The sequence below is a fragment of the Plectropomus leopardus genome, chromosome 2 (assembly GCF_008729295.1).
Source record: "Plectropomus leopardus isolate mb chromosome 2, YSFRI_Pleo_2.0, whole genome shotgun sequence".
In the NCBI taxonomy this organism is placed as follows: domain Eukaryota; kingdom Metazoa; phylum Chordata; class Actinopteri; order Perciformes; family Serranidae; genus Plectropomus; species Plectropomus leopardus.
This window is the reverse complement of record NC_056464.1, coordinates 19,792,243-19,805,282: the sequence shown is the minus strand read 5'-3', so window position 1 is coordinate 19,805,282 and position 13,040 is coordinate 19,792,243. Positions and strand designations below refer to the sequence as shown.

Here is a 13,040-nt window from a genome sequence, read left to right as displayed (position 1 = left end):
AGTTGGTTAGTTAGCGCATTAATAACACAAGTAGATGTTGCAAAAACAGATTTACTGTGTGCTAGCGACCAATAACACAAAAATGACAAAGCATTTTTGCTAAAAAGCTAGGTCATTAAAAAAATAATCCTACCTAATATAACAATTTGATTTTGATCTCACGGCCTCTTGATTTTAGTCATTTGTTCACTTCGTTTCCTTCCTTGTGTACTAAGCCAATAAGGAGGACTCACAATATTTTTAGACTATATCACAATGCACGATATATATATCTTGATTTTTTAAAAAAATATTCTCTAAACCACTGTAAACTACTAAACTAGACATTAAATGAACCACAGTTACAAGCATAAAATAAAGTAACACAAACTATTGTTATAATAAAGTTGAATAAAATACTGTTATAATGTAAAGTATACAGTTAAATAAAGTACTGTTATAGTAAAATAAATCAAGGCGGAGCCCATTATGTTTTTATTTTGAAGGGCCCGGCTCACCTTGTGCCTGAAGTGTTGATGTTTTAGCTTTGGACTTGAATCTACCGATCAAGTTGAATGTTAGCGTTAGCAGAAAGTTAAACTGTAACCTCGGTATGAGGATTAATCCACTCACTGCTAGCTGAAACAATCTTACAGCTCTACAGTTCATATATTAATATTATCTGCAAGTCCCGCTGGTGCTGCACGGTCGCAAAATGTGACCAGACAGTTGCAGTCTGAAGTGCTGCAAAAGCTCTGCTTTTTGTGTGTGTGTCAGAGGCAGAGAGCCGTAAAAGAGAGAGGGAAACACGACACGCCAGTGACAGTGTCTTATACTGAAACCCCACGTCCAGAATGGCTTTCTAGCTCCTCCATGTTTGTTTGTTTTGGTGCTGTGGATTATATAGATGCCCCCATGGTCACACAGACGGACACAGAGGTTTATCAGATGACGTAAATGAAATAAACGATACAGCGTCATATGAAGCAATAGCCGTTTTTCTATCGTCAGATGATATATTTCGTCATGTGAAGACAGATGGTGCAGAGCACACCGCAAAATCCAGGGCGACAGGCGCTCACTGACAACCCCACACTGACCAACAGCTGACTGTCAGCTTAGTGTGTCAGGGCCCTTAAAAAGACTGAAAAGTATGGGGTAGAAAATCTAGGCCCTGGGTAAGGTTTATCTATCCCTTTGAGCACAAGCAAGCTCATTTGCTCGTCCTTAGTCACATCACAGAATTTCTACATTTTCAGTTTGGTTTATGAAAGAGTTTTGCCGACATACTGAGGGATATCATAGACGAATTGCAGCCTGCATAAGGTCATACCATTTAGAGCTCATCTAACCAATAGGCTGGCATTTATCGTGAGTAGGAGAAAATGACTCTACCCTCAACAGTGTGCTGTCCACTAATCAGCAGCAGATTGAGCAGAGTCTCACATCCATGCCTTCTGGGAACAGCTGCCTAATGTAATTGAAACTTCAGATTAGCTGAAAAATATACATTCCCTGTTTTATTAAAGATTGACTGTGTGGATATTACTATATTAATTCCATTATTACAGCCGTTCCTCAAAGCATCTGTATCTGCGAGCTGTGAGCAGTTCAGTTGGGGAGTAATTGCTTTCTTCATTGATTAATTAGGTCCAAATAGATGACACTCCACTGTCAATAGAGGCAGTCCAGTTTACCAAAACGTCTCACATTCATGATATCCAGGTTGTAAACTGCCGCCACATGGCGTTTTTTTTTTCACTTGTCCTCTTCATAAGGAAGTCAGAGTAAAAGGTCGGCTGGAGTTAGTCTGTGTGGGTTGTTAAAGGACTTGATTAAATTGCCAGAGTCACTTCAGAGGGACAGATTATGGAGGCCCTGGAGCTCAGCGCACTCCATATTGAGGAAATGCATGCAAATAGACGCTATACAAGCAAATGACCAAACATCTTGACCAGTTGGACAAAACATACGATGCAATTAGAAAAAGCGCTACAAGAAACTAGCAACATAAATGGAAACTTTTCCCAGTGATGCACACGATGGGGACATGCAGCACTTGTTGCTGCTGTTTGTGAATTAAGAACTTATTTAAATAACTTTTCTTCAGTGGTGTTTGAAATAGGGATGCCACGTGAGGAAGTTCTCCTACCGGTTAACAAATTCATGACAACACCGGTGTTACTGATTATACCGCACATTTTACAAAAAAAGATATTTGTTGATGACGCTCAATATCTGTCGAGCACAAACTTTGACCTTTTACGTTACATCTTTTTATCTTCACCTTACTTTGAACAATACAGAACAGGACCAGTTGGTGTGGCTGTGGCAGTGCCTGCTTAAGTTTATTTTCTGCTGGACTCTGGCTCCCTTCTCCTCTTCATGTCCCTCTTTCTCTCACAGGATGAGCTTCTCTCTAACATTCTCTTCTTCTCCTCAGCATCAGAGTCTTACTCACTCTGTTAGTGCAGCCCCATGAATGTTGTCTTGCACCGACTTGCCTATGGCAGAGCTCTGTGCATCAGCTCTGCTGCTGTACAGAGCAGACACTTTCAGTTAATAATTGTAGTATTAATGACATGCTAAGTATTTTACTTTTTTAAAAATTTACTGAACATGGGTGCTGATACTTGAAAATGAACAAAATCATGTTTATTTCTATTAAAAAAAGAGTATGCAAGTAATGTAATCACCCGGACCTGCTAACAGACATTCACGGCAAGCCTAGTTGGAAAATGAACCAACATTTTTTTGATTTATTTTAACATTGTAATGGCATTATTCATATATTATTGCAGATATCTCTTGTGAAACTAGAGTTAGCCTTTTGCGTATTATACAATATCTAGCTGCTTCAACATAAGCCTCAAATATTTTCTACCAATGTGTCTCGGCTGTGTGCATTACTTATTCCTGGAAACAGTTTCCGTTGTGAACTTCTTGCAGTGCTATTTCGCTGGGCCTGTCTTGTCAAATCCATGTTTCCATGTGTTGTCAAGCTGGTAAATATGTGTTGTCATTTGCTTGCACTGTGTCTATTTGCATGTATTTTCTTAATTTGCAGTGCTTTGAGCTCTCTGGGCCACCGTAACAGACAGAGGAAAGCTTTACCATCGGGCCACAGTACACACCCCAAAGTCTGAATACAATCTTCTGAGTCTCAGCCAGAGATGTATTTTTGCTCATTATCCATCGCTGGCTTATTGTGCTCAGCACAGTTCTCAGTTCTATAAGGGATTTGATGCTTAAGCCTTACATTGATCTGCTTACAGTGGGTGCCTGCTGTGCTCAGGAGTTCTCTGATTGGGATTTGGACTTCTATGGTGCTGTGGCATGTGAGAGTCAGCAGTGCAACATCCACCATGGTGGTCAAACACTGTGTGAGTTGTACTTCCAGCTCAATGAATGCATTCGCCCCCACGATGCTTACACTCTCTTTCTTTTCTCTCCTCCCATGTGATGAGAAGGAAACAGGAGGGAGACGAGTGGCAGATGCCAGGGAGGGATGCCAGGAGAGGATGGTACTTTGTTTCAGGGCGCATGATTGAGAGGAGACAGAGCTAGCATTCAACAGTGTGGTGTTGGGCGAGGGCTCTCTGGATTGAGGGCCAGTTAGCTGGTTGTGTCCTGTCCTGTTGTTCTTACTCATATACAGCTGGGATACTTTTCCTCACAGAGGATGTGTCCAAAGTAACCACAGCTGAGAATCTGAAGGAGACAAAGTCATATGCTTTTTATATCAAGTTAACTTCTGCTGGATTTAGCATGTAGATCTGAAACAATTTGTCAATTATCCATCAAAATAAATGAATCTGCCACTATTTTAATAATCATGCTAGTCTTTTTTTTAAGCAACATTTGATGAGTCATGGTTTGCAAATGATTTGCTACTTTACTTGGTCTTACATTGATTATTTGGGCTAGTTGCATAAAAAAGATATTTGATGACATAAGCTTGTGCCCAATGATAATGTGATACAAATTTCACTGTTTTTTTTTTAAAAAAAAATGTTTTATAGACCAAACAGTTAACTGATGCTTCAAGAAAATGATCTGATAATTAAAATAATACAATAGTTGCAGCTCTATGAACAGGGACTTCTTAAGGTTAGATCTTACAAATTCGTCTACAGGCCAGAGGTTTATTGGCCCTCAATTATGAAAAAACTGGGCTGCATGGATAGACACTAGTTTGAGTCAGCATGGACTTGCGGTGCAGCATGATACATTAGGGAGAGAAGTTTCTCTGAGGTCTTTGGCCGTATTAGGCCTCTCCAAGTTGCAAACTCTAGGAGTGAGTTTTCTAAACGGAGAATATAACAGGGCAAAATATGTAGATAAGGTTTTGTTTTTAGTGCCCGCATTTATCAATACCCGATCATTCCTATGCTGTCAGTGGCAAGATAAGATCATTTGATGAATCCCACTTAAACCGTATCGTAAGATAATTTCTCACTAGAATCAGTTTAACTGTCCAACTATCCGTTCCTGCTAAGATATTTGTGTTTACTAGTGACCCTCTGGTCACAGTCCCCATTAGTATTGTTGTTCATCTAGCAAGATATTCCAAAATGAACTGAAATTTGTTGATTAGTCCAGAAAAAAAACTGATTTGCAAGCAAAGCGAAGTTGTATGCTGGCCAGCCGAGCGTGTTGAAATGTTTGCAAACACCTGCAGTGTGTCAGCAGTATTGTGTGATAAGTTGTTTATCAGATATTTTTCTTTATATAGCTACAATGAATAGTGAGGATACTGGCATTTGCTTCCAGTGCTGCATTTGACAGCAGTCTGAGAACAGGCCAAATTTGATTTGACATTAACATGCCAGCATTGCATTACTGTCCATGCCAGTTCTTATCACCCTTACTTTCAGATAAAATGAATGGAGCCCAAGTGGCCTGTGTAAATACATTTCCTTTTTTATCAAATAAAAAAAAAAGAAAATGTATTTACATCCATCCCAGCAATTATTGCTTTGGGCAGAGGCCTTAATCACATCCAATACTAGGGGTGTGAATCTTTCAGTATCTCACGATTCAATTCGATTTCGATTCTTGGGGTCACGACTCGATTCAGAACAATTTCTGATTCAAAATCAGTTCCTGATTCAAAGTATAGGAGGTGTAATTTCAGGATCTACTCCAGTCTGTTTTGCCATCGGCACATTATGTTATGAAAACAAAGTGTGTATGAAATTATGGAGGTTTTATTATGCACAAGCTTTTTTGTTGTAGAAAACATTTCTCCCAAGTGTCGGGAAACAGAAAGTGAAAAATAAACATTGTAATTATTATACTTCAAAAAATGGACACCGTTTTCCAAAAAAAAAAAGTCCCATTATTTTTTTGCAGGTGTTTGTGTATGCCGTTATCTGTGCCATTCTGCAAAGCAGCTCCTATCTGTGATGCTGCAGAAGGCCACATCACACTCGTGACACTTCGGAGAGGGGCCTGATTCTCCTGCCTGCTCTGCCTGCAGTCAACACAGAGTTTACGTCCATATGAGGCCCTGCTGCTTGTTAGACTGTCTCCTGATTTACCCTGGTCTCATTATTATTATTATTATTATTATTATTATTATTATTATTATAGGGGCCACCAGAGTTTATGCAGGAGGCGCTACCAATAACACAGAGCGATAGATACAGCAGGATTAGGCCAATCACAGTGCAGTTTGCTTCAGATGACGTATGGTATACGTAAGCGGATACAAAGCGTGGGTTCGTCTTCCGATTGGTGGATTAGACCGAAACAAACCTCTGACCTCTCTCCAAGGGAACCATGGGAAACCAATATGGCGTTTAGCATCGATGCTAATGTACTTTTATCATCGAAATATGGATAAAATATGAACGGAAGACACTCAATATCGGATCTATCATTATGGATATATTGAACAAGGTCCCGTAGAAACATCTGAATTCCCAGACTGGATACTGAGGCTTCGAAAAGAGCTACGATGCATCGGAGAAATCCCTCTGAACGGCACAGCCGGCAGCTTTCACCGGCGAAAAAGTAAGACGACTTCCTTATAATACATCCATGTCCGACAAACGGTCTCAAAATTATCAAGACTTTCCTAAATGATAACAATTTTAGATGGTTAACAATATATGTATAGTACGACGGAGGATTAGGGCCACATTAAGGGAAAAAAATAATTATTAACGAGATTAAAGTCATTAGTTACGAGAAAAAAAAGTCATTATTAACGAGAAAAAAAAAAAGTCATTATTAACGAGATTGAACGAGAAAAAAGTCATTATTAATTAACGAGAAAAAAATCATTATTTATGAGAAAAAAGTCATTATTTATGAGAATAAATATTCAAACCTGCTGCTTTTGGAGATACTTGTTAACATGAGGGCTACGGAGGATTTGTTTCTTGAGACACAACGAAACCCCTCTGAATAGCCGGTAGATGCATCCAACGATAACCCTGCAGTTGACCAGTTCAGCCATTTCCCCCTCCAGAAAAGCAGCAACATCCTTCAAGTCCGACTGGTTCTTTCGCCGGAAAAGATGCAATATTCTTGCATATTCAAATGTTTTAAAGTCCTGATACTTATGATAATGTGATGCTGATGTGCCAAAAGATTAAGCATCTCCTTGTTTGTGAAACCTATCCTAAAAAGCCAGTTTTGTTCCCAACTCTGATGTTATAACCAAATCCTCCGTAGCGCTCCTCTTGCAGGGTGTCTCAGTCAAAAGCAAAGAGCATTTCTTGCATATTCACCTATCCTAAAATACAACTCAACCAAATCCTCCGTAGCCCTCATGTTAACAAGTGTCTCCAAAAGCAGCAGGTTTGAATATTATGACTTTATTCTCATAAATAATGACTTTTTTCTCGTTAATAATGAGTTTGATCTCGTTAATAATGACTTTTTTTCTCGTTAATAATGACTTTTTTCTCGTTAATAATGACTTTAATCTCGTAAATAATTATTTTTTTTCCCTTAATGTGGCCCTAATCCTCCGTCGTAGTATAGATTAGAGATCGATGTTTAGGATTTTTTAATCGATTTTGAATCGTTAAATTCAGCCGTTTTTTTCAAATATCTGACTCTTAGGTATACTCCTTACTGGCCTTGACTTGTCACTCTCCCCCCATGTCACGCTGTGGGATGATTTTCTTTTGCAATGTGTATAACCCAAACTTTTAGACAAACACAATCTGCGATCCTTTAATGAAACACTTTCTTATACAAGTAGTCAGTGTAGTGTAGAATATGTTGAAACAGGGGCTTGTTAACAGTTTATTTGTAGTTTTGCTTATTAAGCAGCATAGCACAGTGTCACTGTGTTTGCACCGATGTGCTGAAGACAGCTTGTGAGCCAGGGAGCCACAGGGGTGAGATCACATTCAAATCAAGTGAATAATTTGTTCTACATACACAGTATGTTGATGAAACAGATGTGAGGCTGTGCAGAATCTTCAAAACCTGCCAGTATTTTGAAGCAGCTCATCACCTCAAGAGCAACATGGCATTCAGCGTCCTCCTAGTAAACAGTATTTGTATCCATATTGGTAATACCTTGAATAATTCCCTCTTATTGTTGCATTTCATAATTTTGATTTGTGGTTTCTCTTTGACACATTTTCTGGCTTTTCTGTTTTTTCTCAAAGCTCCCACAGAAGTAAGTCAATACATGACTTAAATTTACTATGCATTCAGTGCCTAATTTTTGGTGCATTTTGCATCTGGAGAGGTGTTTGTGTGCACGGCAGCCTGGAGCCGCAATTTGACAGTCATCTAAAGCAAATGCAGATGTGTTTAATGGAGGATTGTGCAAATAACAGGAAGAAGTCTGTTTAATTACAGATCCCACTGGAATAATAGATAACCTTCACACGATTTGTGTTGGCGATATTGACAGTAGAGATGTATTCCTTCTCACGAATATAATGAAACTAGATGACACTCAGCCTGTGGTGCTCAAAATGTCAAAAAAAAATGAAAAACTCAACACTAATGCCTACTTTTAGAAATTATGATGAAGTTACTTAAGATAATCCTTAGCTCTTGTTGTAAGCAGTTACATGTAGTTACTATTTTCTCTCTACTGAGCAACACGCATCAACCATATCACCGCGCAGATGGAAGCGTGCATCTACTACCAGCTTTCCGAGCACCACTGAGCTATCACATGCATGAGCCTCTCGTCCAATAGTAGATGCATGCTAGTAGTTTGATAGTTTGGAGTAGTTCCTTTATTTTCAAAAGAAGGCAGACATCTCTACGTCTGATATCCAACACTCCGCAGCTCACACCAAAACAATCCCAATTACTGAATAGCACTACAGGTAAGAGGAAAAATATCCATTTTCTAAACTGTCCCTTTAATAACATCTCGATTGCTTAAGTGCTGTGTCTTACCGCTTCCCTTTTGATTTGTGTCTTTACTCACAATCTTAAGGCCGATCCTGATAGCTGTTTGTGCCTTTCTCCTGTCCTGCCTGCGCTGTTTTTAAGAAGGCTCTGGACTTCTATGTTGTGGTGACATTGCTGCTCCGCTGTCCCTTTCTATCTGTGGGGTGTCCACGGTCAGAGTTGAGCCAGAGTGACACAATGTGTTGTATGATTCTATAAATAAATCACATTTTCAGTGAGTCACCAGGCTAGTATTCCCAAGCAGGCATTTCATAAGACACTAAAGACAATCCACACTCCTCTTTGCTGCGTCCAGCCCCACGTTGTAGTAGGGACATCCTCGAGCTGCAGCACGTCAGTCAGACCAGGGGGCAAAACAGCAGACCATGGCCTCTGTGAAACTCACAGAGGAAATACGTGCATTTGAGTGACCAAATAAGTGACCAACTGAAACCACAAATTTAGTCTTGAAGAGGAGGTATTGTGCAAAACAAAAATTGTCTTGGAGTGAATTTTGCAATTAGAGTAGAGTTCTGCTACATCAACAGGTCTTTTGTTTGTGTAGAAATAAAAGTTTTGGTCATTTCCAAATGTAAAAGAAATTTTGTCCTTTATATAGCTATGCCTATCATTTGATCCTGGGTGTGTGCGTCATGTGTTTCAAGTGGACACACGATGAAGGTTGTGAAGAGTGAAAGACACAGTGTAGCTTTTGTCTCTCAGATTCAAGGGTCAAAAGTGAGAGGTGTACTAAAAAAAGCAAAATGAAGCGTGAAGCTGGTTCTGTTTCCTGTTTAAAAGGGAGAGAGACAGAAAAGTAGGGGAAATGTGAAAGGATATGACATGTAGCAAGAATCACTGTCTGAAATTCAACCAGGGACATTGTGATCATGAGGCGTGTGTAATGCCCACTGTTTCACCGACTTTTTTGCCAGTCCCATTGGGATTTCAGAACTGCAATAATTAAGTGCGGGTGCAGATGGAGAAACACTGTCGGCTAATCACAGTATTTCTAAAAACCTTTCTCACAGCAGACAGTTAGACTTGTCATAGGCAGAAAAGCGCAGGTTTAATTAATAACGCTAACAATGGCTCTGTTGTATTCGAGTGCTCCACTGAGTGTGACAGTGGGTCAGCATGCACAATAACCCGAAATCAAAGCAGCCAAATGAAATTCACTCATCATTAATTTCATTATTTACACCTGTGCTTTTCAAACTGCCTGCTTTGAGAAAGGCCAACAAGTAAAGACACAAGTTAACATGAATGCTGACGCTTTATTTGATAAAGACTTTGATGACCCTGTCTTTTAGACAGATGTGTGGGGATAGACCTATCAATATCAGCCAATCACAGTTGTAGCTTGGGCCTTGACATGCGTCATGCATTTCACCATCACATTCAGTACACACATCAGCATCGATACCTTCATAAGGGGAATGTAGGTTACCGAATCATCAAAGGAGATTTAAGAGCAAATTATTGCATTTTTTTCCCCTGCTTTGAACACACAGTATAATCCCGATTAGAGACTCTGTCTGAAACACTTGACTTGCTGTGAGATAATACCTTCCACATGACAGTGGATATTTAAATGCAGTGCCAAGCAGAGACCACATCCTGCATCAGTTTGTCGTCTCTGACGTGTGTATCTCACAGCAGCTTATAGGAACCCTGGAGACGAGGAGCATCTCAGAAACTGGCATACGAATGCCGTAGTCAGAAGTTAATCTCCTATCCTACCTGCTGACAGAGAGAGAGAGCAACTCTGTAAGGAAAGAGAAACAGGACACAGAGGCCCATAAGGCATGTAGAGTCGAATGAGACTCAACAATTCTCCCCAGTTTGTGTTGAATGTTGTTAAATAATTTATTTTTCCACCAGTTAAGGTCAAGAGATAATACGGACATTAGACTATTAAAACTACAGAACATGACTTTTTTCTGTGTATGTGTGACATTTTTTTATACCTTATGTAGACGGCCAACAGTAGAATTATGACAGGAAATAAACAAACGAAGGTCCTCGGCCAGCTCGTGGTCAATTCTTGCATGGTCAGTGCTTTAAATCCCCAGGCCAAGAGGTAGCTCCCACCTTTATCAGTGTTATTAGTACACGGAGCCCAGTAACTTAATTACAATCATAACTCTGCCCACCTGAGCAGAGCTCCGATTAGCATGACTGAAAACACCTGTGTGGGTCTGTAGAGCTTCAGTGTTTCTAGATCATAAAAGCACCTTATGGATAGCTATACCTAAAGCTTTGTTTCATACAGCCAAAAGGTTTGACTATTTCATTTTTCCTCTGTTCAAAATCAGCTGCGCTACTTATCATTTTTATCTCATCCCATCATCAACTTGCGCGTTAGACACATTGCACTTTGAATATAGTAATGTATTAAATTACATTCTGCTATTTTAGGCGCCAAGCAGTTAACTCTCTGGTAGTGCTTTCAAATATATTAATTTATTGATACATATCAATTATGAAAATCACATCATTCTGCTGTTTTCTGCTAAGACAAGAAAAGCAGTCATCATGCTATAACCTCGTTATGTTTATCTTTTTAAACATCCAATGTGAAGGATTTAAGGGCTTCTATTGGCAGAAATGGCTTTTAGTATTCATAACATATGTTTTCAAGAATTTCAAGAATCGTTGTGTTTTTGTTACCTTACATGTTGTACGAGCTTTACATAGGACCATACACCTTTTTGTGCATTATTGCATCAGCCACGGTAGTTCGCTGTATGCTTGGCACACCGGAGTTAACCACTAAATCCTACACTCTGGACCTTGAATTATATTATAAAAAAAAAAAAATCCCACAATGCCATTTTCCCCACAGTTTGAAAAATGGTATTCAGCATTAATATTTTAGTATTGTGTCAATACAAGTAATATGCCAACACTACTCTCTCGCCAATCAGACAAATCTGCCATAAGGCATCATTTGATTGGGCAGAATCAGTACACACACAAGTGAGATTTACTTTTACCAGAGAAGGGACGATAATCACCAGACATACCACAATATGATCTTTTCATGATACTCAAGTCCTGAAATAATGTTATAATGTTGTATAATGTTTTGCAATATGCTGAGTATTGGGATAACATATGTTGCGATTATAATTAAATGTATTACTTTTTTCAATTGCAAATTATGTCGCCAAAGAAAAACCTCGTCAACATCTGTTTTCTGGAGTTAGATTCTCACTCTGTTCATCTCACTTCATTTTTATTGCTGCAAAATGTCTCTAGTGGACTAAAAAAAGCAATTGATTTTATTATTCTAATAGGCTACCAAACGTTAAGTTAATACATGCAATATTGATAATTTATATACTAAAAAAAAATAGTTTGCATCCTTGTATCAAAACAGTATTGCCATGCAAAATATCGCAATATTATGCCATAACATTTTTTTCCCCTAACCTTACTAGAGAGGAACTGGTGCCTAAAAAGTAGCACGTCTGCCGACTGGCAATATTTTGGAGACGCAATATGGCATAAGCACAGGAATTGTCTGAGTCTGAGTCTGAGTTGAGAACTGATTACTCTTTAATATCACCCAAAATCACCATGACGCCTTGTTGAAGTGAAGTGATCTCAGCTCCACATTTTGGTAATGACGATAACTTTATTTTCTGCCTGTAGCTGTTTGGGTTGTTTCATTTATCCAACAACAGCGTGATGTTTCCCCGTAATTACACTGCATATGTCTTTGTGTGTGTGTGTGTGATCATGTGTATTTATGAGCATGTTCACCCTTGTGTGAAGAACCAGAATACAGGCAGATGGTTGTTGGATGCATTTGCTGAGTGTTTACTGTTTCTTTCAAGCAGCTGCGGCGCTCTGTGGCACATGCAGCAGCGGCAGGACTTAAACACAGCGAGTGTGACATGACGCGGGGGGTTACAGTGAGGCTATTCACTCCTCCGCAGCTATTTTTATTCAGGAGCATAAGAGTGTATGGAGTGACCTGAGCGGTTTGATCCTGATTTCCTGCTTGAGCGAAATGGGCTCTAATCTGATCTCCTTGATCATCCTTACTGTCAGAAGTCCCAAGTCGCGGCTCACTGTTTTACAATAAAATGTTCTCTGATAGATCGATTAGCTGCTCATCAGTGAAATTGTGGGCATGTGTAATCTTTTAATCTGCTGGAAATCTCTTCCTGTTCATGGACAGAAGGGGAGGATGAGGAATTAGCTGTGGATGCTATAGAGCTATATAAAAAATAAAAATCCTTTCCAAAGTGAGTTTTCATTTTCATTTTCAGTTTTTAGAATTGCTGTGGTGAGATTGTGGTCTTTCTTTGTGGATGATTTCAAGGAAATCCCACATTTCAGCTCTAAATGGCATATCAAACATTTTAGCTCTGCTTTTACAGCATCCGCAGACCTGGCTGTGAGACAAAAAAAAAAAGAGTGGAAAAACAGACGTTGATTGTCCACATGCACTTTAGCAGATTAAGAGTCTCTGAAAATTACAGTGTAGACTCAATTAAGATAGCTTATGCAGCCAGAGGACTATGAGAATGTCATCAAGTAGTGACAGAGAAGGCAGTATTACACTTTTAGAGATTACTCATTGCATAAACTACACACACACACACACACACACACACACACACACACACACACACACACAAAGCTGCACATTTAATTATTCACAGAAT

At 39.3% G+C, this 13,040-nt stretch overlaps 1 protein-coding gene across 3 annotated transcripts in view; it reads left to right on the top strand.

Moving 5' to 3' along the window:
- LOC121956081 (sodium-coupled neutral amino acid transporter 3-like) overlaps nt 1-13,040 on the top strand; it is a 50,085-nt gene that overhangs the window by 3,030 nt on the left and 34,015 nt on the right. The window contains exon 1 of one of the 3 annotated variants that reach the window (XM_042504183.1): nt 5,947-5,997. The exons of the other annotated variants lie outside the window; for them this stretch is intronic. The gene's annotated coding sequence lies outside the window, so the exon portion shown is untranslated. Of the gene's footprint in view, nt 1-5,946; nt 5,998-13,040 lie in introns of those variants that run through there. 3 annotated transcript variants of the gene reach the window in all.